Source organism: Dendrobates tinctorius, unplaced genomic scaffold, assembly GCF_039654945.1.
Source record: "Dendrobates tinctorius isolate UK_male_01 unplaced genomic scaffold, ASM3965494v1 ptg000223l, whole genome shotgun sequence".
In the NCBI taxonomy this organism is placed as follows: Eukaryota; Metazoa; Chordata; class Amphibia; order Anura; family Dendrobatidae; genus Dendrobates; species Dendrobates tinctorius.
In genome coordinates, this window is record NW_027361890.1 from 19,904,198 (window position 1) to 19,929,086 (window position 24,889).

Sequence of the window (24,889 nt, forward strand, 5' to 3'; positions counted from 1 at the left end):
GTCTGACGGCGGGTGTGCACCACCACCGTCAGAGACACTTGATTGCACTATGAGGGACCCTGTGCCAGTGCCCGCGCCCAAGAGTCGGCCTACCCACCTGTCCAGGGCAACGGCACTCGCACGGTGTCGTGCGGTAGGTGGTGACCCCGGCCATGGGGGGGGAGGCAGCACAGTTAGGGAGTTTTAGAAAGTGGCATATGTTGATGTTGGACATTCAGCTGATGCAAAAGGCGAAATAGGTGAAGTACCAGGAAGAGGTGGACCAAAGCAAGCCATTTTTCTGTCACCCTATGTGTCATCAGGGGAAGGTGGGACAAAATCCTTGGAAACCCATGCGTGGTTCATTTTAATGAAGGTTAGATCATCCACATTTTGGGTCTAGAGACGGGTCCTTTTTTCTGTCAGGATTGATCCAGCTGCACTGAAGACTCTTTCCGATAGCACACTTGCAGCTGGGCAAGCGAGCTCCTGTAAGGCATATTGGGCCAATTCAGGCCAGGTGTCCAGTTTAGCGGCCCAATAGTCAAAGGGGAATGACCTGTGTGGGAGAACATCGATATGGGAGGAAAAGTAGTTTGTTACCATAGTTGACAACTGCTGTCTCCTGTCACTTTCCATCGATGCAGTATTACCAGTTGTGTGAGCGGTATTTGAAAAATCAGTCCACAACATTGTCATGAAACCCCTGTCTCCAACGCCACTTCTGCTGTGTGCACCACGAACACCTCTGCCAAGCTGCCCCCGGCCCGTACGGCTCGTGTGAGAACCATCACCGCTGCTGTGTGCTGGGAATGCCTCAAGCAACCGATTTACCAGAGTTGCTTGTTTATTAGCCAATATTAGGTCAAGGTTCTCCTGTGGCATGATGTTTTGTAATTTGCCTTTATAGCGTGGATCCAGGATGCTGGCCAACCAGTAGTCGTCATCGTTCATCATTTTGGCAATGCGGGGGTCCCTTTTTAGGATCCGCAAGGCATAATCTGACATGTGGGCCAATGTTCCCGGTGTCAATGATGCACTGTGAGTGCTGGGTGGAGGAGCACTTTCTGGCAAATCCACATCCCTCCAGTCACGCACAAACCCTGTACCAGACCTTGCCACGCCAACATTTTCACTTGCCCCACGAGATGCATCCTCCTCCCCTAAGTAATCATCCCCATCATCCTCCTCCTCCTCCACCTCGTTCAGGAGAGGTCCCTGAGCAGACAATGGCTGAATGTCATCGAGGATTCCCTCCTCCTCTTCCTCCTCATCAACATTGGCTGCAGACGCCTGCTCCTTAAGGTGCGTCAAAGTTTGCATGAGCAGACGCATAAGTGGGATGCTCATGCTTAGGATGGCGTCGTCTGCGCTTACCAGCCGTGTGCATTCCTCAAAACACTGAAGGACTTTACAAAGGTCTTTCAGCTTCGACCACTGCACACCTGTCAACTCCATGTCTGCTCTCAAAGTGCCTGGCCGTGTATCCTCCCACAAATGCATTATGGCCTGCCTCTGCTCGCACAGCCGCTCCACCATGTGCAGGGTGGAGTTCCACCTTGTTGCAATGTCGATAATGAGGCGGTGGTTGGGAAGGTGGAGCAATCGCTGCAGCTTCTGCATACGAACGGAGTGTACAGGCGACCGGCGGATGTGCGCGCACAGTCTTTGCACCTTCTGGAGCAGGGCTGTTAACTCCGGATAATTTTTGAGGAAGCACTGCACCACCAGGTTCAAGGTGTGAGCCAAGCAAGGTATGTGGCTGAGTTTTGAAAGGGCTATGGCTGCCACAAAATTACGGCCGTTATCACTAACTACCTTGCCTGCCTCAAGATGTACACTGCCCAGCCATGACTCAGTTTGTCGCTGAAAGTACTCGGCCAGTACCTCGGCGGTGTGTCTGTCGCCCAAACACATCATCTGCAACACAGCCTGCTGACGCTTTCCACTAGCTGCTCGATAGGGGGACACATCGTGTGCAACAGTGGCAGCTGCAGATGGAGTGCTCGTACGACTGCGCTCTGTGGACGAGCTTTCGCTTCTGGAGGAGGTGGAGGAGGAGGAGGGTCGAACGCCTACAGCCAACTGTTTCCTATACCGTGGGCTAGGCAGCACTGTCCCACCACCGCTGTCCCCTGTGGACCCTGCATCCACCACATTAACCCAGTGCGCAGTGATGGACACGTAACGGCCCTGGCCATGCCGACTGGACCATGCATCAGTTGTGAGGTGCACCTTTCCGCTCACTGACTGCTTGAGTGCATGGACAATGCGGTCTTTCACATGATGGTGGAGGGCTGGGATTGCTTTGCGAGAGAAGAAGTGGCGACTGGGTAGGTCATAGCGTGGTACTGCATAGGCCATGAGTTCGTGGAAAGCTGTGCTTTCCACCAACCGAAAGGGCATCATCTCAAACGAGATTAGTTTGGCAATGTGGGCGTTCAAACCCAGTGTACGCGGATGAGAGACTGAGTACTTTCTTGACCTACTCATAGTGTCTGGGAGGGTGAGCTGGACTTGAGAGCTGCATATGGTGGAAGTAGCGGTGGACAGGGCGGACTGAGAGAGGGTTGATGATGGTGATGGAGTTGGTGTTCTTTCTGATGGCCTAGAATCAGTATTTCGTTGATATAACAGTGGGATTTCCTGACTGCTGTGGTCTTGCAACGACACCTCAACATTTGCTGCTGTGCTAACCGGTGGGCTTACAGTGGGGGAAACAATGTAGCGTTGCTGACTACCTTCGTTGTGATCAGTTGCACATGTGGCACTTGAGGTTTGGTGTTGTGTCCACGCTTGCAAGTGCATGCTGGTTAAATGTCTAAGCATGCAACTGGTATTCAAATTTTTCAGATTTTTCCCTCGGCTAAAGGTCTTTGCGCACTTCTTACAGATAACCTTAGCCTGATCATGAGGATTTTGTTCAAAAAAGTGCCACACTGCACTCTTCCTACTTTGGCAGACATTTTGCGGCCTAGCACGCTGTGATCTTTTGACCCTCTGGACAAGCTGTCCAGCAACTCTTTTGATGTTTGGAACCTGTCTTTGGAGTGCTCCGGGCCTGTCAGATAACAGCTGTTGCGATGTCGATGTCTGCTGTGCATGCTCCTCATCTGAGCTATTGGAAGCAGCACCCTCTTCCCCCAATGGATGCCAATCTGGGTCAACAACTGGGTCATCCATCACCTCCTCTTCTATGTCATGTGCACCTTCCTCTGTGTCACCGTGTATGGTGGTATAGTGTGCGGGAAGGGGCACCTGAGTCTCATCAGGGTCAGAATCTGGCTCTGTACACTGCGAGGACAATGTAGTGCTCTGAGTGAATGTACCAGCAGAATCATCCATCAGCGGCTGTGCATCAGTGCACTCCATGTCAGATTCATCTTGGCCTGGGTAATTCACCATTTCACTTGATAATCCAGGCATGGTATGTGAAAACAGCTCCATGGAGTAATCAGTAGTATGGCCTGCGTCATCCTTCAATCTTGGTTGGGGTGAAGGACACAAGGAAAGGTGTGGTTCATGAACATGAGCCTCCAATGATGACTCAGTGCTTTTACTTTTTACAACTGAAGAAGAGGAGGCGATAGAGCTGGAGGCTGAGTCAGCAATGTAAGACAAAACTTTTTCCTGATGCTCTGGCTTTAAAAGCGGTTTGCCAACTCCTAGAAAACTAAGCGTTCGAGGCCTTATGTAGCCAGACGATGACGCAGGGTCAGCACCTCCTGCATTCGGTCGTATTTTGCTCTTGCCACTACCATCAGATCCACCACCAACACCATCATTACCAGCTGCCAACCCCCGCCCAATTCCACGGCCTCTTCCACCAGCCTTCCTCATTTTTCGTAGAAATGTAGACAAAATCCAACAAACTATATAGTAATGTAAAACAAGGTACAAGGTGTCTATAGGGCAGTGGAGATTTTGAATTTCTGCACACACTTGTGGACAGTGGACACTTTTGGATTGTGTGAGGCCCACTGATATCTGAGCGCTATGTGACAGGCTCGATGGCACTGCTGTGACAAAAGTGACTAGAGGATAAGGGAGATTTTGAATATCTGCACACACTTTTGGACACTGGACACTTTTGGATTGTGTGAGGCCCACTGATATCTGAGCGCTATGTGACAGGCTCGATGGCACTGCTGTGACAAAAGTGACTAGAGGATAAGGGAGATTTTGAATATCTGCACACACTTTTGGACACTGGACACTTTTGGATTGTGTGAGGCCCACTGATATCTGAGCGCTGTGTGACAGGCTCGATGGCACTGCTGTGACAAAAGTGACTAGAGGATAAGGGAGATTTTGAATATCTGCACACACTTTTGGACACTGGACACTTTTGGATTGTGTGAGGCCCACTGATATCTGAGCGCTATGTGACAGGCTCGATGGCACTGCTGTGACAAAAGTGACTAGAGGATAAGGGAGATTTTGAATATCTGCACACACTTTTGGACACTGGACACTTTTGGATTGTGTGAGGCCCACTGATATCTGAGCGCTATGTGACAGGCTCGATGGCACTGCTGTGACAAAAGTGACTAGAGGATAAGGGAGATTTTGAATATCTGCACACACTTTTGGACACTGGACACTTTTGGATTGTGTGAGGCCCACTGATATCTGAGCGCTATGTGACAGGCTCGATGGCACTGCTGTGACAAAAGTGACTAGAGGATAAGGGAGATTTTGAATATCTGCACACACTTTTGGACACTGGACACTTTTGGATTGTGTGGGGCCCACTGATATCTGAGCGCTATGTGACAGGCTCGATGGCACTGCTGTGACAAAAGTGACTAGAGGATAAGGGAGATTTTGAATATCTGCACACACTTTTGGACACTGGACACTTTTGGATTGTGTGAGGCCCACTGATATCTGAGCGCTATGTGACAGGCTTGATGGCACTGCTGTGACAAAAGTGACTAGAGGATAAGGGAGATTTTGAATATCTGCACACACTTTTGGACACTGGACACTTTTGGATTGTGTGAGGCCCACTGATATCTGAGCGCAATGTGACAGGCTCGATGGCACAGCTGTGACAAAAGTGACTAGAGGATAAGGGAGATTTTGAATTTCTGCACACACTTGTGGACAGTGGACACTTTTGGATTGTGTGAGGCCCACTGATATCTGAGCGCTATGTGACAGGCTCGATGGCACTGCTGTGACAAAAGTGACTAGAGGATAAGGGAGATTTTGAATATCTGCACACACTTTTGGACACTGGACACTTTTGGATTGTGTGAGGCCCACTGATATCTGAGCGCTATGTGACAGGCTCGATGGCACTGCTGTGACAAAAGTGACTAGAGGATAAGGGAGATTTTGAATATCTGCACACACTTTTGGACACTGGACACTTTTGGATTGTGTGAGGCCCACTGATATCTGAGCGCTATGTGACAGGCTCGATGGCACTGCTGTGACAAAAGTGACTAGAGGATAAGGGAGATTTTGAATATCTGCACACACTTTTGGACACTGGACACTTTTGGATTGTGTGAGGCCCACTGATATCTGAGCGCTATGTGACAGGCTCGATGGCACTGCTGTGACAAAAGTGACTAGAGGATAAGGGACATTTTGAATATCTGCACACACTTTTGGACACTGGACACTTTTGGATTGTGTGAGGCCCAATGAATATCTGAGCGCTATGTGACAGGCTCGATGGCACAGCTGTGACAAAAGTGACTAGAGGATAAGGGAGATTGGATTGCTTTTAAAAAAGCAGTTTGCGGAGCAGTGGGTAAACAGCAATGCCAACCTGTCAGGAAGCCTTAGAAGGCAGCCCAACAACCAACACCACTGATACACCACTATATAGCCTCCCCTTGCACTGCACACACAGTGACTGGTGTGTTGTGCAGGCCAAATCGCTAGCAGCAGAAGCAGTTTTTTTGTCTTCTTCCCTGCCTAACGCTCTCCCTACAGAATCAGCAGCAACCTCTCCCTATACTAAGATCGGCAGAAGTAAGATGGCGGTCGGCGTGCACGCCCTTTTATACCCCCTGTGACGCCCACCAAAGCAAGCCAATCACTTGCATGCCCTTCTGAAAGATGGTGGTGACCCTTGCCTATGTCATCACGTTGCCCACAGTGTCCGTGGATCCTGATTGGCTGAAAAAGAGCGCAAAACACACTTTTGAAACGCGACTTTGGCGCGTAAGTCGCCGACCTCGTGGCCGACCTCATCCTAGGGTCGGGTTTCGTTTCATGAAACCCGACTTTGCCAAAAGTCGGCGACTTTTGAATTTTTTCGACCCGTTTCGCTCAACTCTAGTCATCATCGTTCATCATTTTGGCAATGCGTGGGTCCCTTTTTACGATCTGCAAGGCATAATCTGACATGTGGGCCAATGTTCCCGGTTTCAATGATGCACTGTGAGTGTTGGGTGGAGGAGCACTTTCTGGCAAATCCACATCCCTCCAGTCACGCACAAACCCTGTACCAGACCTTGCCACGCCAACATTTTCACTTGCCCCACGAGATGCATCCTCCTCCCCTAAGTAATCATCCCCATCATCATCCTCCTCCTCTTCTTCTTCCTCCATCTCGTCCAGGAGAAGTCCCTGAGCAGACAATGACTGAATGTCATCAAGGATTCCCTCCACCTCTTCCTCCTCGTCAACATTGGCTGCAGACGCCTGCTCCTTAAGGTGCGTCAAAGTTTGCATGAGCAGACGCATAAGTGGGATGCTCATGCTTAGGATGGCGTCGTCTTCGCTTACCAGCCGTGTGCATTCCTCAAAACACTGAAGGACTTTACAGAGGTCTTTCAGCTTCGACCACTGCACACCTGTCAACTCCATGTCTGCTCTCAAAGTGCCTGGCCATGTATCCTCCCACAAACGCATTATGGCCTGCCTCTGCTCGCACAGCCGCTTAACCATGTGCAGGGTGGAGTTCCACCTTGTTGCAATGTCGATAATGAGGCGGTGGTTGGGAAGGTGGAGCAATCGCTACAGCTTCTGCATACGAATGGAGTGTACAGGCGACCGGCGGATGTGCGCGCACAGTCTTCGCACCTTCTGGAGCAGGGCTGTTAATTCCGGATAATTATTGAGGAAGCTCTGCACCACCAGGTTCAAGGTGTGAGCCAAGCAAGGTATGTGGCTGAGTTTTGAAATGGCTATGGCTGCCACAAAATTACAGCCGTTATCACTAACTACCTTGCCTGCCTCAAGATGTAGACTGCCCAGCCATGACTCAGTTTGTCGCTGAAAGTACTCGGCCAGCACCTCGGCAGTGTGTCTGTCGCCCAAACACATCATCTGCAACACAGCCTGCTGACGCTTTCCACTAGCTGCTCGATAGGGGTACACCTCGTGTGCAACAGTGGCAGCTGCAGATGGAGTGCTCGTACGACTGCGCTCTGTGTACGAGCTTTCGCTTCTGCAGGAGGAGGAGGAGGGTCGAACGCCTACAGCCAACTGTTTCCTATACCGTGGGCTAGGCAGCACTGTCCCACCACCGCTGTCCCCTGTGGACCCTGCATCCACCACATTAACCCAGTGCGCAGTGATGGACACGTAACGGCCCTGGCCATGCCGACTGGACCATGCATCAGTTGTGAGGTGCACCTTTCCACTCACTGACTGCTTGAGTGCATGGACAATGCGGTCTTTCACATGCAGGTGGAGGGCTGGGATGGCTTTGCGAGAGAAGAAGTGGCGACTGGGTAGGTCATAGCGTGGTACTGCATAGGCCATGAGTTCGCGGAAAGGTGCGCTTTTCACCAACCGATAGGGCATCATCTCTAACGAGATTAGTTTGGCAATGTGGGCGTTCAAACCCAGTGTACGCGGATGAGAGACTGAGTACTTTCTTGACCTACTCATAGTGTCTGGGAGGGTGAGCTGGACTTGAGAGCTGCATATGGTGGAAGTAGCGGTGGACAGGGCGGACTGAGAGAGGGTTGATGATGGTGATGGAGTTGGTGTTCTTTCTGATGGCCTAGATTCAGTCTTTCGTTGATATAACAGTGGGATTCCCTGACTGCTGTGGCCTTGCAACGACACCTCAACATTTGCTGCTGTGCTAACCGGTGGGCTTACAGTGGGGGAAACAATGTAGCGTTGCTGACTACCTTCTTTGTGATCAGTTGCACATGTGGTAATTGAGGTTTGGTGTTGTGTCCACGCTTGCAAGTGCATGCTGGTGAAATGTCTAAGCATGCAACTGGTATTCAAATTTTTCAGATTTTTCCCTCGGCTAAAGGTCTTTGCGCACATCTTACAGATAACCTTGGCCTGATCATGAGGATTTTGTTCAAAAAAGTGCCACACTGCACTCTTCCTACTTTGGCAGACATTTTGCGGCCTAGCACGCTGTGATCTTTTGACCCTCTGGACAAGCTGTCCAGCAACTCTTTTGATGTTTGGAACCTGTCTTTGTAGTGCTCCGGGCCTGCCAAATAACAGCTGTTGCGATGTTGATGTCTGCTGTGGATGCTCCTCATCTGAGCTATTGGAAGCAGCACCCTCTTCCCCCAATGGATGCCAATCTGGGTCAACAACTGGGTCATCCATCACCTCCTCTTCAATGTCATGTGCACCTTCCTCTGTGTCACTGTGTATGGTGGTATAGTGTGCGGGAAGGGGCACCTGAGTCTCATCAGGGTCAGAATCTGGCTCTGTCCGTATACTTAAAAAACACAGAGCTTGACAATTTTACGTACACCGGACAGCCGTGTACGTGCACACTCCTCTCTCAGTACTGTGTAATGGCTGTTATCAAGGCCACAGTGAAGCTATCTGTGTGTCGCTCTGTAAGGATAAGTCGAGGACTTGTTCCGTTCTTACAGACCTACACTCTAGAGAGATTCCTATTCTGCCCAATTCTATATACACCTTGTAGTTTGTCATACACTAGCCAATTTCTGCCTGTGACATAGCGCTGTGATATTCACTGGGCCTCACACAATTCAAAAGTGTCCAGTGTCCACAAGTGTGTGCTGAAATTCAAAATCTCCGTTATCCTCTAGTCACATTTTTCACACCTGCGACATCAAGCCTGTTACATAGCGCTGTGATATTCAGTGGTCCTCACACAATCCAAAAGTGTTCAGTGTCCACAAGTGTGTGCAGAAATTCAAAATCTCTGTTATCCCCTAGTGACATTTTTCACACCTGCGACATCGAGCCTGTGACATAGCGCTGTGATATTCAGTGGGCCTCACATAATCCAAAAGTGTACAGTGTCCACAAGTGTGTGCAGAAATTCAAAATCTCCGTTATCCTCTAGTGACATTTATCACACCTGCGACATCGAGCCTGTGACATAGCGCTGTGATATTCACTGGGCCTCACACAATCCAAAAGTGTCCAGTGTCCACAAGTGTGTGCAGAAATTCAAAATCTCTGTTATCCTCTAGTGACATTTTCCACACCTGCGACATCGAGCCTGTGACATAGCGCTGTGATATTCAGTGGGCCTCACACAATCCAAAAGTGTCCAGTGTCCACAAGTGTGTGCAGAAATTCAAAATCTCCGTCATCCTCTAGTGACATTTTTCACACCTGCGACATCAAGCCTGTGACATAGCGCTGTGATATTCAGTGGGCCTCACACAATCCAAAAGTGTCCAGTGTCCACAAGTGTGTGCAGAAATTCAAAATCTCCGTTATCCTCTAGTGACATTTTTCACACCTGCGATATCGAGCCTGTGACATAGCGCTGTGATATTCAGTGGGCCTCACACAATCCAAAAGTGTCCAATGTCCACAAGTGTGTGCAGAAATTCAAAATCTCCATTATCCTCTAGTGACATTTTTCACACCTGCGACATCGAGCCTGTGACATAGCGCTGTGATATTCAGTGGGCCTCACACAATCCAAAAGTGTCCAGTGTCCACAAGTGTGTGCAGAAATTCAAAATCTCCGTTATCCTCTAGTGACATTTTTCACACCTGCGACATCGAGCCTGTGACATAGCGCTGTGATATTCAGTGGGCCTCACACAATCCAAAAGTGTCCAGTGTCCACAAGTGTGTGCAGAAATTCAAAATCTCCCCTGTCCTATAGACACCTTGTACCTTGTTTTACATTACTATATAGTTTGTTGGATTTTGTCTACATTTCTACCAAAAATGAGGAAGGCTGGTGGAAGAGGCCATGGAATTGGGCGGGGGTTGGCAGCTGGTAATGATGGTGTTGGTGGTGGATCTGATGGTAGTGGCAAAAGCAAAATAGGACCGAATGCAGACGGTGTTGAGCCTGCATCATCGTCTGGCTCCACAAGGCCTCGAAGGCATAGTTTTCTAGGAGTTGGCAAACCGCTTTTAAAGCCAGGGCTTCAGGAAAAAGTTTTGTCTTACATTGCTGACTCAGCCTCCAGCTCTATCGCCTCCTCTTCTGAAGTTGTAAAAAATAAAAGCACTGAGTCGTCATTGGAGGCTCATGTTCATGAACCACACCTTTCCTTGTGTCCTTCACCCCAAACAAGATTGAAGGATGACGCAGGCCATACTAATGATTACTCCATGGAGCTGTTTTCACATACCATGCCTGGATTATCAAGTGAAATGGTGAATTACCCAGGCCAAGATGAATCTGACATGAAGTGCACTGATGCACAGCCACTGATAGATGACTCTGCTGGTACATTCACTCAGAGCATTACATTGTCCTCGCAGTGTACTGAGCCAGATTCTGACCCTTATGAGACTCAGGTGCCCCTTCCCGCACACTATACCACCATACACGATGACACAGAGGAAGGTGCACACGACATTGAAGAGGAGGTGATGGATGACCCAGTTGTTGACCCATATTGGCATCCTTTGGAGGTAGACAGTTACTGACTGCTGAGCTGTGTATCTAATCCTATCCTGTGTGATACTGACTGCTTAGCCGTGTATCTAATCCTATCCTGTGTGATACTGGGCTCCCCCTGCAGTCTGGCACAGTAATAAATTGTGTTATTTCCAGCTTTACAGAAGGATGATAACACCATAGAAATTATAAGAATAATAGGCCTCAGTTACCACAACTGTCTACAAGAAAACTGTTGCTGATAGCAACCAATCACAGCTCATTTTTCATCTTTTAAACAGCTCTGGGACAGCGTGGCAAGTTTTGAGTGGCGACTTTTGTGCTTCGACTTATATGTGGCGAGGTTGCTGTATGTGTTTTGAAATGTGTGCTGAGGGTGGTATATGTGTTGAAGCATGTGGTAGTGTGTGGCGCATTTTGTGTGTGTGTTCATATCCCCGTGTGTGGTGAGTAACCAATGTCAGGGCCCCACCTTAGCAACTGTATGGTATATACTGTTTGGTGCCATCGCTCTCATTCTTTAAGTCCCCCTTGTTCACATCTGGCAGCAGTCAATTTGCCTCCAACTCTTTTCCTTTCGCTTTTTCCCCATTATGTAGATAGGGGCAAAATTATTTGGTGAATTGAAACACGTGGGGTTAAAATTTCACCTCACAGCATAGCCTATGATGCTCTCGGGGTCCAGACTTGTGACTGTGCCAAATTTTATGGCTGTAGCTGCGACGGTGCAGATGCCAATCCCGGACATACACACATACATACAAACATACACACACACATATACACTCACTGGCCACTTTATTAGGTACACCATGCTAGTAACGGGTTGGACCCCCTTTTGCCTTCAGAACTGCCTCAATTCTTCGTGGCAGAGATTCAACAAGGTGCTGGAAGCATTCCTCAGAGATTTTGGACCATATTGACATGATGGCATCACACAGTTGGCGCAGATTTGTCGGCTGCACATCCCTGATGTGAATCTCCCGTTCCACCACATCCCAAAGATGCTATATTGGATTGAGATCTGGTGACTGAGGAGGCCATTTGAGTACAGTGAACTCATTGTCATGTTTAAGAAACCAATCTGAGATGATTCGAGCTTTATGACATGGCGCATTATCCTGCTGAAAGTAGCCATCAGATGTTGGGTACATTGTGGTCATAAAGGGATGGACATGGTCAGCAACAATACTCAGGTAGGCTGTGGCATTGCAACGATGCTCAATTGGTACCAAGGGGCCCAAAGAGTGCCAAGAAAAAATTCCCCACACCATGACACCACCACCACCAGCCTGAACCGTTGATACAAGGCAGGATGGATCCATGCTTTCATGTTGTTTACGCCAAATTCTGACCCTACCATCCGAATGTCGCAGCAGAAATCGAGACTCATCAGACCAGGCAACGTTTTTCCAATCTTCTACTGTCCAATTTCGATGAGCTTGTGCAAATTGTAGCCTCAGTTTCCTGTTCTTAGCTGAGAGGAGTGGTACCCTGTGTGGTCTTCTGCTGCTGTAGCCCATCTGCCTCAAAGTTCGACGCACTGTGCGTTCAGGGATGCTCTTCTGCCTACCTTGGTTGTAACAGGTGGCAATTTGAGTCACTGTTGCCTTTCTATCAGCTCGAACCAGTCTGCCCATTCTCCTCTGACCTCTGGCATCAACAAGGCATTTCCGGCCACAGAACTGCCGCTCACTGGATTTTTTTTCTTTTTCGGACCATTCTCTGTAAACCCTAGAGATGGTTGTGCGTGAAAATCCCAGTAGATCAGCAGTTTCTGAAATACTCAGACCAGCCCTTCTGGCACCAACAATCATGCCACGTTCAAAGGCACTCAAATCACCTTTCTTCCCCATACTGATGCTCGGTATGAACTGCAGGAGATTGTCTTGACCATGTCTACATGCCTAAATGCACTGAGTTGCCGCCATGTGATTGGCTGATTAGAAATTAAGTCTTAACACACAGTTGGACAGGTGTACCTAATAAAGTGGCCAGTGAGTGTATATTAGACTAGCTGAAGAGCCCGGCATTGCCTGGGCATAATAACCAACTGTTTTTAGTTATAACAAATTATAATGATTATATTGCACATAAAACATTTCACATCATATATTCAACACTATAGATTTGCAACACAAATTAACTAAACGATTACCCAAGTATTGATAGTATTTTATTTTCAACTCATTCAAGAGCCTTTAGATAAACAACATGTTTGGTTTTTCCTTTCGGTGCAAAGATGAACAGATTTTTGGCAGTTCCAACTCTTGAACAGATCACGTAAAGTCGACCATGAGAAAAGCATGGAGATTGCAAATCGATCCTTACTACTTTCAAGGACTGTCCCTGAGCATTGTTAATGGACATTGCAAATAGCAGTTGAACTGGAAACTGGAGGCGTTTAAAATCAAAAAACAAATCAGATGGAATGAGTGGAATTCTTGGAATGAAAATGTCCTCTCCTTTGGCCAGTCCTGTTTCTGAGCTGTGCATCTAACCCTATCCTGTGTGATAATGCCTGCTGAGCTGTGTACCCAATCCTTTCCTGTGTGAAACTTTCTGCTGAGCTGTGTATCTAATCCTATCGTGTGTTACTGACTGCTCAGCCATGTATCTAATCCTATCCTGTGTGATACTGACTGGTGAGCAGTGTATCTAATCCTATCCTGTGTGATAACGTCTGCTGAGCCATGTATCTAACCCTATCCTGTGTGATACTGACTGCTGAGCCGTGTACCTACTCTTATCGTGTGTGTTACTGACTACTCAGCCATGTATCTAATCCTATCCTGTGTGATACTGACTGCAGAGCCCTGTATCTAATCCTATCCTGTGTGATACTGACTGCAGAGTCGTGTATCTAATCCTATTCTGTGTGATACTGTCTGCTGAGCCATGAATCTAATACTATTCTGTGTGATACCGTCTGCTGAGCCGCATATCTAACTCTATCCTGTGTGATACTGACCGCTGAGCCGTGTACCTAATCCTATCATGTGTGTTACTGACTGCTCAGCCGTGTATCTAATCCTATCCTGTGTGATACTGACTGCAGAGCCCTGTATCTAATCCTATCCTGTGTGATACTGACTGCAGAGTCGTGTATCTAATCCTATTCTGTGTGATACTGTCTGCTGAGCCGTGAATCTAATACTATTCTGTGTGATACCGTCTGCTGAGCCGCATATCTAACTCTATCCTGTGTGATACTGACCGCTGAGCCGTGTACCTAATCCTATCATGTGTGTTACTGACTGCTCAGCCGTGTATCTAATCCTATCCTGTGTTATACTGACAGCTGAGCCGTGTATCTAATCCTATCCTGTGTGATACTGACTGCTGAGCCATGTATCTAATCCTATTCTGTGTGATACTGTCTGCTGAGCCATGTATCTAATACAATTCTGTGTGATACTGTGTGCTGAGTTGTGTATCTAATCTTATCCTGTGTGATACTGACTGCTGAGCTGTATATCTAATCCTATTCTGTGTGATACTGACTGCAGAGCCGTGTATGTAATCCTATTCTGTGTGATACTGTCTGCTGAGCCGTGTATCTAATACTATTCTGTGTGATTCTGTGTGCTGAGCTGTGTATCTAATGCTATCCTGTGTGATACTGTCTTGTTATTAATGAGTCACCGAAGGAGGAAAAAATAAATATACAAGCTAAGTCCAGAAAACCGGAGAGGTTGGTAGCTATCGGATTGCAGACCCCTGATCCTATCCACAACAACTAACAGTAGCCGTGGGGGGTTCCTACGATGCCCTAGACCCCTCGAACACAGCCGGAGAACTAAATAGGCCTAAAGAAAGAAAGAGGAAATCTAAACTCCCCCAGAGCAGACCCCAAAGCAATAGGCAGCCCCCAACATATAATGACGGTGAAGCAAGATGAAAACACTAACACAGATAGAAAGATAGGTTGAGCAAACGATGGGGCCCAAGCTAACTAAAAAGGACAGGATAGAAAAGCTGCTGTCTGCAATCCGTAAAAAACCCTACCAAAAAATGTCCAAAAAACAAGGAAAGACAAAACAAAACTAATAAGTTCAATAGCAGAGCAAAAACTTATCTTTGGGATGCAGGAATCAGACAGGTCTCCAAGAATCAAGCAGAGAAATCACCAGCGACTCATAAGGGCGTCGGCTGCCTTATATCCAGTCAGAATTTCCTGTTATCCAGTCATCATCTACCAGATCAGGTGTTTGGTAATCAGCCTCACTACCTTCCTTCACCAGAAGAGGGAGTTCATCAGACATCGACGGTGAAGGGGAAATGAACTCACAACAGTACCTCCCCCTTGAGGAGGGGTCACCGAACCCTCATCCACGCCACCAGGGCGATCAGGATGGGCCCGATGAAAGGCACGAACCAATCTTTCGGCATGAATATCGGATGCAGGGACCCAAGAATTAGCCTCCTGGCCATAACCCTTCCATTTAACCAAATACTGGAGTCTCCGTCTAGCCAGGCGAGAATCCAGTATCTTCTCAACCTCATATTCCACATTACCTTCAACCAATACCGGGTTAGTAGGAGGTGCCACCACAGGAACTACAGGCTCAACAAACCTCTTTAACAGAGACTTATAAAACACGTTATGGATCTTAAATGTAACAGGAAGAGTCAATCGAAAAGAGACTGGATCAAGAATCTCCAAAATCTTGTAAGGTCCAATAAATCCAGGTTTAAGCTTTGGAGAAGCCACCTTCATAGCGATATTTTTTGATGACAACCAAACCATATCACCCACCTTAAACTGGGGACCAATGGTCCTATGCCGGTTGGAAAACCGCTGGGCCTTATCCTGGGAGAGAGACAACTTATCCACCACTTGTTCCCAGATCTGGTGCATTCTCTCCACCACAGTGTCAACACCTGGGCAGGCAGAAGGCTCCACCTGCCCTGAAGAGAATTGAGGATGAAACCCAAAGTTACAAAAAAAGGTGACATCAAAGTGGCAGAACTAGCTCTATTATTTAAAGCAAATTTGGCCAAGGGCAAAAATGAAACCCAATCATCCTGATCAGCAGAAATAAAACATCTCAAATACGACTCCAAAGTCTGGTTTGTTCTCTCCATCTGCCCATTGGTCTGAGGGTGAAACGCAGAGGAGAAGGACAACTGAGTTCCCAGCTTGGAACAGAAAGTCCTCCAAAATCTAGACACAAACTGAACTCCTCTGTCAGATACAATGTTCTCAGGAATCCCGTGCAAGCGAGCCACCTGTTGCAAAAACAAGGGCACCAACTCTGAGGAAGATGGCAACTTAGGCAGTGGTACAAGATGGACCATCTTAGAGAATCTATCACAAATCACCCAAATAACAGTCATTCTCTGAGAGACAGGCATATTAGAGATAAAATCCATTGAAATATGGGTCCATGGCCTCCTGGGCACCGGCAAAGGCATCAACAACTCACTAGAGCGAGAACAAGGTTTAGACCGAGAGCAAGTCCCACAGGACTGCACAAAATTCCTGACATCACGAGACAAGGCGTGCCACCAAAAAGACAGACTCACCAAATCTCTAGTACCAAAAATACCTGGATGACCAGCCAATGCAGAGCAATGAACTTCAGACATCACTCTCTTCCTCCACTGGTCAGGAACATACAATTTTCCAATGGGACAACGCTCAGGTTTGTCCTCCTGAAACTCTTCCAGAGCACGTCTCAAATCGGGCAAGATGGCAGAAAGAACTACCCCCTCACCTAAGATGGTAGCAGGCTTGGTCACAACAGGAGAATCAGCAAAGAAACTCCTAGAGAGGGCATCTGCCTTGACATTCTTAGTGCCCGGAAGAAAAGAGACCACAAAATCAAAACATGTGAAAATCAAGGCCCACCTAGCCTGTCTAGGATTCAAGCGTTTGGCCGACTCCAGGTAAATCAAATTCTTGTGGTCAGTAAGGACCACGACTTGATGTTTAGCTCCCTCCAACCAATGTCTCCACTCCTCAAATGCCCATTTCATGGCTAACAGTTCCTGATTCCCCACATCATAGTTACGTTCGGATGGGGAGAACTTTCGGGAAAAGAAAGCACAGGGATTCATTTTAGATGTTACAGGATCTTTTTGGGACAAAACAGCTCCTGCACCAATTTGAGAAGCGTCCACCTCTACCTGAAACGGGAGTGAGACATCAGGTTGCCGCAAAACCGGAGGAGAAGTGAACCTTCGTTTCAGCTCCTGAAAGGAAGAAACAGCCTCCGGAGACCAATTCAGCACATCAGCACCCTTCTTAGTCAAATCAGTCAATGGTTTGGCAATACCAGAAAAATTAGCTATAAATTTACGATAAAAATTAGCAAAACCCAAAAACTTCTGGAGGGCCTTCAAAGAAGTGGGCTGAACCCAATCATAAATGGTCTGTACCTTGGCAGGGTCCATTTCAATAGTTGACGGAGACAAAATAAATCCCAAAAATGAAATCCTCTGTACACCAAAAAGGCATTTCGATCCCTTGACATACAGGGAATTCTCCCTAAAAATCCAGAACACAGTCCGAACATGTTCCACATGAGAGTCCCAATCCTTGGAAAAGATCAAAATATCATCTAGATAGATGATCAAAAATTTATCCACCAAGTCTCGGAAAATATCATTCATAAAGCACTGCAAGACAGAAGGGGCATTAGTGAGCCCAAAAGGCATCACCAGGTACTCAAAATGTCCCTCCGGAGTATTAAACCCCATCTTCGATTCATCCCCATGCTTAATGCGAATAAGATTATACGCCCACTGAGGTCAAGCTTTGTAAACCAGCAAGCACCTTTAACTCTGGAGAATAGATCAGAAATCAGGGGTAACGGATACTGATATTTAACAGTAATTTTGTTGAGGGAACGATAGTCAATACAAGGCCTTAATGACCCATCTTTCTTAGCCACGAAAAAAAAAACAGCACCTAAGGGTGACGAGGATGGTCTAATATGACCCTTCTCCAACGACTCCTTAATATAGGATCGCATAGCCTCGTGCTCGGGTACAGATAAATTGAAAAGTCGACCCTTGGGAAATTTACACCCAGGGCTCAGCTCAATTGCACAGTCATAACTCCTATGAGGAGGCAAAGACACAGACTCATTCTCAATAAATACATCATAATAATCAGCCAAATAGTCAGGAACATCATGCGACTGGGGAGAGGTGGAGAAAACAGGAGCATCACTAAGGGCACACCGACAACCCCAACTCACCACAGACACAGATTTCCAATCCAAAACTGGATTATGGATTTGCAACCAGGGAAACCCCAGAACAATGGTATCATGCAAATTATGCAACACCAAAAATCTGCAATTCTCTTGATGGTCTGGGGCGACCCGCATTACCACTTGGGTCCAAAACTGAGGTTTATTCTTCGCCAAAGGAATAGCATCAATACCCCTCAAAGGGATAGGCATCCACAGAGGTGTCATAGGAAATCCACAACGTTTAGCAAAATCCAAGTCCATCGGGTTCAGAGCTGCTCCCGAATCCACAAAAGCCTTAGCGGAAAGTGTGGACAGGGAGCAGATCAGAGTAATTGCCAGAAGAAACTTAGGTTGAACACCACGCACAGCAAATGTGTGTGCAAAACGTTTCTCTCGTTTAGGGCAGACAGAAATAATATGCGAGGCATCACCACAGAAGAAACACAGCTTATTACGCCTTCTGAGCTCCTGACATTCCACCCTAGACAAAACCCTATCACATTGCATAGGTTCAGACATTTGTTCAACAGGTGGCAACACCTCTCGTGCGGTTTTGCGTTCACGCAAACACCGATCAACCTGAATGGCTAATGACATAGAATCATCAAGACCAGAGGGAACGGGAAATCCCACCATAGTATCTTTTACGGTTTCTGACAAACCCTTCCAAAAGAGAGCTGCCAAGGCACCATCATTCCAGGTAGTAAGGACCGCCCACTTTCGGAATTTTTGACAGCACAACCCTGCAGAATCCCGACCCTGGCTCAATGCCAACAGGGCCTTTTCAGCCTGATCAATAGCATTAGGTTCATCATACAACAACCCCAAGGCTTGAAAAAATGCATTCACATTAGTAAGAATAGGATCATCAGATTTCAAAGAAAACGCCAAACCTGGGGATCGCCGCGCAGCAAAGAGATGACAATTTTAACCTGCTGCGCAGAGCTCCCCGATGAGTTAGGCTTCAAGGCAAAAAATAATTTACAATTATTCTTAAAATTCAAAAATTTAGACCGATCCCCAAAAAACACATCAGGAGTAGAGATCTTTGGTTCAGCAGCATGTGAATGAGCAAGACAGGCGGAAATTCCCCGCACTTCAGCAGTGAACTGCTCCACACGATCAGACAATTGCTTCATCTCCGTTGAGAAAGAAAAAAAAATTCCCCTTATGGCCTCAGAGACATAGAGGAAAAAATATACACAAAAAAAAATATTTCTGACAAACTCTTTTTTTTTTTTTTTTTACAATTCTTTCCTACTATTGAGTACCCTAGGATCTGCGGTATGGCTGGCGATTCTGTTATGAATGAGTCACCAAAGGAGGAAAAAACAAAAATACAAGCTTAGTCCAGAAAACCGGAGAGGTTGGTAGCTATCAGATTGCAGACCCCTGATCCTATCCACAACAACTAACAGTAGCCGTGGGGGGTTCCTACGATGCCCTAGGTCCCTCGAACACAGCCGGAGAACTAAATAGGCCTAAAGAAAGAAAGGGGAAATCTAAACTGCCCCAGAGCAGACCCCAAAGCAAAAGGCAGCCCCCAACATATAATGACGGTGAAGCAAGATGAAAACACTAACACAGATAGAAAGATAGGTTGAGCAAACGATGGGGCCCAAGCTAACTAAAAAGGACAGGATAGAAAAGCTGCTGTCTGCAGTCCATAAAAAACCCTACCAAAAAATGTCCCAACCGTCTGGTAGGAAAAACAGGCCCTGAAGTCTCTAGGACTTCAAAAAGACTATATCAGCACTCAGGTAAATTCTGAAAACAGAGCAAAGAGACAAACTGATCAGAGACAAAAATGGAACTCAGCACACCCCCGACCGGGGATGGCTGAACTCCAAAAAACAAGGAAAAACAAAACAAAACTAATAAGTTCAATAGCAGAGCAAAAACTTATCTTTGGGAAGCAGAGAAATCACCAGCGACTCAGAAGGGCGTCGGCTGCCTTATATCCAGTCAGAATTTCCTGTTACCCAGTCATCATCTACCAGATCAGGTGTTTGGTAATCAGCCTCACTACCTTCCTTCACCAGAAGAGGGAGTTCATCAGACATCGACAGTGAAGGGGAAAATGAACTCACAACACTGTCTGCTGAGCCGTGTATCTATTCCTATCCTGTGTGATACCATCTGCTGAGCCGTATATCTAACTCTATCCTTTGTGATACTGACTGCTGAGCAGTGTACCTAATCCTATCATGTGTGTTACTGACTGCTCAGCCGTGTATCTAATACTATTCTGTGTGATAGTGACTGCTGAGCAGTGTATCTAATCCTATCCTGTGAGATACTGACTGCTGAGCCGTGTATCTAATCCTATCCTGTGTGATACTGTGATCCCCCTGCAGTCTGTGTCAGAGGGTGGTCTGTGTCGGCACAGTAATAAATTGTGTTATTTCCAGCTTTACAGAAGGATGATAACACCATAGAAATTATAAGAATAATAGGCCTCAGTTACCACAACTGTCTACAAAGAAAACTGTTGCTGATAGCAACTAATCACAGCTCATTTTTCATCTTTTAAACAGCTCTGGGACAGCGTGGCGAGTTTTGAGCGGCGACTATTGTGTTTCGACTTTTATGTGGCGAGGTTGGTGTATGTGTGGTGAAATGTGTGCTGAGGGTGGTATATGTGTTGAAGCGCGTGGTAGTGTGTGGCGCATTTTGTGTGTGTGTTCATATCCCCGTGTGTGGTGAGTATCCCATGTCAGGGCCCCACCTTAGCAACTGTACGGTATATACTCTTTGGCGCCATCGCTCTCATTCTTTAAGTCCCCCTTGTTCACATCTGGAAGCTGTCAATTTGCCTCCAACACTTTTCCTTTCACTTTTTCCCAATTATGTAGAATGGGGGCAAAATTGTTAGGTGAATTGGAACGCGCGGGGTTAAAATTTTGCCTCACAACATAGCCTATGATGCTCTCGGGGTCCAGACGTGTGACTGTGCAAAATGTTGTGACTGTAGCTGCGACGGTGCAGATGCCAATCCTGGACATACACACAAACATATATATACACACACCCACATTGAGCTTTATATATTAGATTATAACTAGTGATGAGCGAGTATACTCGTTGCTCTGGTTTTCCCGAGCATGCTTGGGTGATCTCCAAGAATTTTGGCGTGCTCAGAAATTTAGTGTTTGTCAGCACAGCTGCATGATTTGCGGCTGCTAGACAGCCTGAATACATGTCAGGAATGCCTGCTTGTTAGGAAATCCCCACATGTATTCACTCTGTCTAGTAGCCACAAATCATGCAGCTGTGCTGACAAACACTAAATTTTCGAAAAAGCCAAGATACTCGAAGACCACCCGAGCATCACCCGAGCATGCTCGGGAAAACCTGAGCAATGAGTATACTCGCTCATCACTAATTATAACCTATACTTTGCAAGCCAATATATCTGCAATATATCAGAGAGGAGAAATTTTTTTAAATAAAATATTCAATTCTGCAGGTATTATTACATGTTGTTCCATGTTTAACATGCTCAAACTAGTGAATGGTCCTCTTTAATAGAGATCCTCATTTTAACAATACTTTTAGAAATGAAGAAAGATCAGTAGTAAGTTGATAATCATGGGTCCATCTTCAGAAACCCAGTTCAGGCATACTTCCACTAAAGAGGAATGTATTGTTCCATGCTGGCCATGGGTATTTTGAAGATTATTCCTAATAGAAGACAGTTGATTTGCATATTTGATCCCATGGAGCATTGTAAGTTAGTCTATATGAACCAGCTGACTCTCAATAAGGATCAGTAACCCTTGAATAATCGTCAATAGGGCACATAAACAGAATAGCCAGAGCAAAGATTTCCACCATGTTAGTGGCTCTCTACTCTTGATCATAGATACTTGTCCCAAGCTGTGGCTTAACAATGGACTTAAGACTGAACAGAATAAGATTCACAAAATTATTGAGGTACATTTTTCAAAATAAAAATCATTTAGATCTCATTATGTTGTATGAATGTTCATTTCATTGCTGGAGGTATTAACACTTCATTTTTAATTTCCTCCTAAAAGATCTTAATATTTGCCTTTCAAGACTTGCACATAGTTCTTGACCTGAAGGATATGTTCCTCCTCGTCTCTTCACGGTTTATTCCTCATTAAATAACTTGCACCAGTAAACTGCAGATAAAACATCCAATTAAGTAGCGATTTGCGTTAATGCCTTGGACGCGCTGCTCACGAAGGAACTGTGAGGGAAGTGCAAATTACTGTTAAATTTGTAACAAATCTATCGAAGACGAGCACGGCGAGGAAATAACTAATTAATTTTTATCAAGAAATTCAGCAAGTAGGACTGCTTCAAATGTCTGTTTGCTAAAGCAATAGAACTTCCTCCTGTGTATGACTACTTTATAAATGTTCTTTCTAATAGGAGGTAGTGACACAACCCTGGTGGGTGGGATTCCCAGTGAAAGCGCCATCACTACCTGGTAATGTATAACAAAATTTTATTCAAATAAGTAATTTTACCTTTATTGAGTTCCTAATTCCAAATGATAAACATTATTATCTCCTTTTTGTGGTACAACTTAACCATTGAAGAGCCCGGTTCAGTTTATTTTAGTCCTTGTCTCACTTTTCTCAAATGTAACCCAATTTTTAACAAAGGGACTCAACTTTGAACTTAGCTAGCAATGTGATCATTGATGAAATGTATAGGCTTTAGGTTAGGCACGAGTGGATATCAATGACAACCGTGATGAGTAACAGTAATATAATATTTATATAGTGCTGACAAATTCTGTCATAAAGTACACTAAAGCAAACTACGGTTTCAAAAAAAATCTTCAATGGACAACAAGAGTATGTAAACTAAATTCAAATATGGCTGTGCTAAAGTTAAAGGAGATGTCCACTACTGGACAATTAATTCAGGACCCTATATTAAATAAAATATTGTCTACTTGTCTCTTATAGTGGCACTGTTCCAGCAATGTCAGTGTTTTTGTTCCTAGAGCGTGACGTGACTTTTCGTGTTATGTATAGTGATCCCGAGCATGCTCAGGTGATCTCCAAGTATTTGGATGTGCTCGGAGATTTAATTTCTATCGCTGTAGCTGCATGATTTGCTAACAAACAGGCAATCCCCACATGTATTCAGGCTGGCAAGCAAATACAAATCATGGAGCTACTGTGAGGGAGGGCCAGGGCCATAGTCATGGCTGAAGACACCGGGGCCTCTGCGCCGTGGCATCCCATCACATGAAAACAATGTCCATTAGTCAGCATACCTGTGACTTCAGGTCCAGCATCATCATGATGCCTTCTGTGCCACTGAAGGCTGTCTGCAAATGGTTCCGCATGAATTAAGTCACAATACAGTTAAACTTTCAAAAGGACAACTTTACTATATTCGCTTCGAAGGACATCCAAGTCTTTCACAGCATTAATCACATGTTTCACAATACACATCCCTTCCTCTTTCCCTGTACTTCTCTCACTGTCACACAGCACGTACCTGGGTCAGACCGCCTCATACGGTTCCTCAGCATCCTCCCTGTTTAGCTCTGCCACGGTTAGACACTTCTCTACATGTTTCACCCCAGACATAAGATCATCTGTTCCCGAAATCAGTTGCCACATGGCAAGTGACCTGCCCTTCTTTACTGCCTCCTGTCTTGATAAATCATCCTCCCGGTCCAAATTCGCTGCATCTGGAAGTTCTCTCAGCCATTTCGCCCTGGATCTGAGGGCATCAGCCCATGCTATAAGTTGCCACATATTGGAGCCACCTGTATCCCCGTGTTGCCACTCTTTTTGCCTTAGCTTCTGTTCCAAGCCTGCTCTGATCCTACATTGTTCTGGCCTGCAGCTATGAATGGCTGGCCTTCTCCCTTAAACGTTGCATGGTCACAGCTACAATTCTGGGCACTTAAGCCCATGCAGGCGGTTTGGGCACCGTGGGCCGTATGTCTCCTATCAGGAAGTCCTCCCTATCTTAATTGCAGTTGACCCCTCCCTCCTAAATTAACTAGTTCCTAATTCTATGTACCAGTCTCTTTAGTATCCTAACATGCCCCCCTTTAATGGCTAATCTAAGCACTGCACTTTCCCTTCATAGCTATATACATATATATGGCAGTACATTTAACAGCATAAGGAACATCCCATTATAATCAGGATGCATTAAATGCATTAATATACATACAGAAACATATACATTTAAATACCAAAGGAGTGAAGCATTACACGGTCCCTGTACACTCCTTACACTACGGCAAAAGAAACTAAATCTCCGAGCACATCCCAATACTCGGAAATCACCTGAGCATGCTCAGGAAATCTCGAGTAACGAGTATACTCACTTATCACTAGTTATGTACAGTCTGTGGCCAATGAGCTGCAATTTGTCAGCTGCAGCCTTTATTATTCCATATTGATGAGCTGCAGCCAAACTCTAGCTGCTGATTGGCTGTAGCACACACATGAGATAAATCACATCACTCTCCAGGAACAGTGGTGCCGACAGAGCTGCACCAGGGCTTTTGAACCCTCCAGAAATTTCTGGACAGTCCATAAAAATAGAGGAAACTTTTTTCCCATCTGTAAAAAAAAAATGTGATTTTTTTCGAAGCTGGAGGAAATTGTACAGATTTTTATGACTGTATTTTTCACTCATTTACAGTTCACAGTGAATGCAATGTTAGCACCACGCCGGATCCCTGCTCTGACAGGCAGGCTCTCTGTTGTGTCTCTTCACTCAGCCATGCTGCAGATAGTTCTTCCCTTCCCCATGCTCTGAATGCTTCCAGCTGGTTCTCTAGCCATGTCCTTGGGGCATGTGCGCATGCGCTCCTCCCTCTTAAAGGGTCAGCTTCTGCACTTGCTATTTCCTCCCCTGCCAATGGCTGTGGGACATTATGCATATATTGCTTCTTCCC